Source organism: Oryx dammah, unplaced genomic scaffold (genome assembly GCF_014754425.2).
Source record: "Oryx dammah isolate SB20612 unplaced genomic scaffold, SCBI_Odam_1.1 HiC_scaffold_3020, whole genome shotgun sequence".
In the NCBI taxonomy this organism is placed as follows: Eukaryota; Metazoa; Chordata; class Mammalia; order Artiodactyla; family Bovidae; genus Oryx; species Oryx dammah.
This window is the reverse complement of record NW_024073067.1, coordinates 1-3,971: the sequence shown is the minus strand read 5'-3', so window position 1 is coordinate 3,971 and position 3,971 is coordinate 1. Positions and strand designations below refer to the sequence as shown.

The 3,971-nt window shown below is 51.8% G+C and overlaps 1 long non-coding RNA gene across 1 annotated transcript; it reads right to left on the bottom strand.

The window, feature by feature from the left end:
• Window positions 1–952: 952 nt before the first annotated feature.
• LOC120859777 lies at window positions 953–3,971 on the bottom strand. Its single transcript, XR_005720147.1, has 3 exons — window positions 3,934–3,971; window positions 3,156–3,185; window positions 953–980 (listed from the first exon to the last, which is right to left on the bottom strand). It is a non-coding gene; the product is annotated as an uncharacterized LOC120859777 (long non-coding RNA).

Below are 3,971 nucleotides of genomic sequence, written 5' to 3'. Positions count from 1 at the left end.
AGGACGTGACTGAGCGTGTGCATCACTGTTTATGACCGATGGCTGTGTGATAGAAACCTGGACGGTGGACTGAGGACTATCTCTGCAGGTTTTCTGATGGCATCCCCACATTCAGCAATTCAGGCACTGAATCCTGTCTCAGCATGCAGGTGGGAGGAGGGGAAGCCCACAGCCTGAGTGGGCAACCTACATCCCAGACCTCTGGGGTAGAATGAGCCTCTGCCACAGAAGACCATTGACACAGCTTCCCAGTTCCCACCAAGATGCCAAGTTCGGCCATTCAGCCCACGTGGGAACCCACTCCATCAGCCCGAGGTTATTCGGAAGACGTTTCCACTCAGTACGTATTCAGGTACTTTCACACACAAACTGTAGCCTGAATCTTCTTTTTTTTTTTTTTTTTTGGCTTGAACCTGAAACAACCTTGGAATTGTTGGATATCACTGGAGGACCTGGAGATGACTGGGGAGAAGGCACCTATGACCAGCAGGCTCTTCACACTCCCTCCAGGACTTTCTGCTCAACATCGAGAACAAGACTCTCCTCCTGTGGCAGGAGACGTGTGGCTGACAAGTGCCCCCGGGGCAGGAAGAAACCTGACACGGAAGCTCATAAACAAACCAAGCAGAGGTCAGAAAAGTGCGTGGGGACAGAGAGTATTGGAACTTCTGGATCCTGCTGTACCTGAAGTTTGACCTATGGCTCAGTACCCTTGATATTTAGGCCGTGGCACCAGCCCCAATGAAGAGAGTGTGAGTGGCCATCCTAACACTTGCAAACAAAAGCATTTTGAGTACGATATGGCAGAATACATAGGTAAACTCAGGAAAGTGAAGGCACCGTCCGGAGTAGATGAGTGGTGAGCTCAGAATCTCAAGCGGCAGGAACTGCACACATGTCTGTGGACTGGGGTGTGCATGCTGGTAGTTTAGCAGGATCTGAATGTTACTCACCATAGTCTTTTGGCAGATACGACCAATCTGCACGGGAAACAGAGCAGGATTACGAAGAAGGTCGGTACAATCAAGGCTGGTCTAGTTCATATGACCAGGAACAAGACAGTGGGATCTGAGGGGACCCACAGTCCGGGGAGAAGAAGCCTTTTCTGACAGTTTGCTCTGAACCCAGATCATGTCATCAAAAGTACACACTCATCTAAGGAGGCGGCACAGCCCACAGCGCCATCAGCATGTCCTGCTGACTGGGTACTTCTTGGTAAGAGCATCGCCTAGACTCCATCTGGGGTGGAGGAGAGGAAAAAGCTCTGCCCTCTTCATACACATAGCTCTTGGTCCAGAGAATATGTTCAAGCGAAATGTCCCCAAGACAGACCATCCTGTCACCCAAAGCTCTGGGGAGAAACTGTGTAGCCACGAAGTCCTGAAATCAATGAGCCAGTCCAGAGGATGTCTGTGTATGGCTCATCTGGAACCGTCTACGTGGTCTAGAGTGACCAGAGCAGGTACTGAGAGGTCAAAAACCTCCACAGTCCCTCTTGTGGCTATTGGTTGGGGACCTGGGGGTTACTGGGGGGAGGGGACATCCCGGAGTTAAGAAGCAGCAGGACTCACCTGGCACAAGCGTGGACTGGGTCTGGGCAACTGGGTGAGAAAAAAGGCAGGTCAGACACATTGTACAAAGTGGGCTCCACGGGGGCAAAGGGGTGATGCTAAGATGCAGACCAGGTGAGGGGTCAGTCCATACCCTGGCTCTGCCATGGAGGGCGGAGCCTCTGCCAACCTCAAGCCTCTAAGATGCCCCTCCTGAGAGGTCTTGGCAGGCCAGCATCTCTTATTTCCAAAGTCAAGGTGATTGACTCTGTGTCTTGATGACAGAGTGGACCCGGAGCCAATCGTCAGCCTCACAGTTTTTATGGATCCACTGAGGCAGAGACAGGGTCCTAGCTTCAGGTCACGTCCCATGTGTGATCTGTCAGGCTCGATCTTAGGGCATGACAAGGCAGTGCCTGGCAGGTCATACAGGCTCCACTGCCCTGCTCACAGCAGACCTGGTACCTAGACCGTGCTTCCCAGTTCCTTGGAGGGGCCACGGTCCAGGACTCAGGAGGCAAACCTGAGTCTGCCAGTCTCTCCAGGACTTGTCAGCTGGCAGTCTAGAACAAAGAGCCTCTTTCTTCCTGTTGGGATGTAGACTTGGAGCTGACCCCTGCCCCCATGACAGGAAGGAAAGTTAGAATGAAGCCCAAACACATAAAAATCAGAGGTATAAAAAGTGGTTAAGACAAGCAGTCCTGGAACCTCTGGACCCAGCTCTACCTGAAGACAGAACTATCACTAAATGTCTTGAACATGAAAGTTACTAGGTCCTAGCCCAGCTTGAGTGTCACTTGAAATCCTGCCACATGGAAACTGAAACAGCCTAACTAACACATTCTCCAATGGATAGGTCGTGGTGATCCACAGTTCAGATGAGTAGATGGAATCCCTGACATTGAATGGGGTGGTGAACACAGAGCTTTAAGCCAAGATGTAGACACTGAACCCTGATAGCGCAGCAGCATCCAAGTGATGCTCAGCATAGTCGGTTGTGGGATACCACAAGTCAGGAGCGGAAACAGAGCACGATTACAAAGAAGGTCGGTAGAATCAAGGTTGGTCTCGTTCCTGTGACCGGGAACAGGACAGTGGGATCTGAGGGGCTCCACCGAGGAGAAGAAGCCTTTTCTGAGAGTTTGCTGTGAGCCCAGATCTTGTCATCAAAGGTACACACTCATCTAAGGAGACGGCACAGCCCACAGAGCCATCAGCATGCCCTGCTGACTGGGTACTTCTTGGTAAGAGCATCGCCTAGACTCCACCTGGGGTGGAGGACAGGAAAAAGCTCTGCCCTCTTCATACACATGACTGTTGGTCCAGAGAATGCATTTAAGCAGAAATGACCCCAGGACAGACCACCCTGTCACCCAAAGCTCTGGGGAGACACTGTGTAGGCACGAAGTCCTGACATCACTGAGCCAGTCCACAGAATGCCTGTGTTATGGCTCATCTGGAACCATCTACATCCTCTAGAGTGACGGGGGCCAGTACTGAGAGATGGAAAACCTCCACAGTTCCCTCCAGGGGCTACTGGTTGGGGGCCAAGGGGCTGACTGCTGGAGACAGGACATCCTGGGGTTAAGAGGCAGCAGGACTCACCTGGCACAACTGTGGACTGGGTCTGGGCAGCTGGGGGAGAGAGAATGCAAGTCAGACACATTACACAAAATGGGCTCCATGGGGGCAAAGGGTGATGCTAAGATGCAGACGAGGCAAGGGGTCACTCCGTGCATCTGCTCTGTCATGGAGGGCGAGTCATCAGCCATCCTCAACCCTCCCAAGAGGCTCCTCCTGAGAAGTTCCAACAGACCAGCATCTCTTATTTCCAAAATCAAGGTAATGACTCTATGTCTTGATGACACAGTGGATCCAGAGTCAATTGCAAGGCTCACAGCTTTTATTTATCCATTGAGGCAGTGAGACAGGGCTCCAGCTCCAGGTCAAGCCCGTGTGTGATCTGTCATGCTCGACCTTAAGGGAGACAAGGGGTTGCCTGGCGGGTCACCCAGGGGCCACACCCTGCTCACAGCAGAACCGTACTTCCAGTTCCTAAGGTCCAGGACTCAGGAGGAAGAACAGGGGTCACATGCAGCCCCAGCCCACGATCTCTGCTCAGAGACCTCCTGCTAGACCTGCTCTCTTTTGCCCCTGGTTTGCACTGAGGCATGGAGGAAAATGTCACTATCTGTTTGTTTTATCTTTTTTTGTTGTAATTCCCATCTACATACCCAGGGGCCAGACAAAAGCTAATATACTAAGTAGGGAAAGTACTAGGAGGTTTTCACGGAAAAGGGAAATGTAGAGTGTTTCACGAATGTATCACATTATAAGCAAGAAAGCACCTCCTGAGAAGCACACCCAGCTTATTGAGACCCACCTGAGCAGATGACGCTGGCGTCCTCGCTGTGTCTGCAG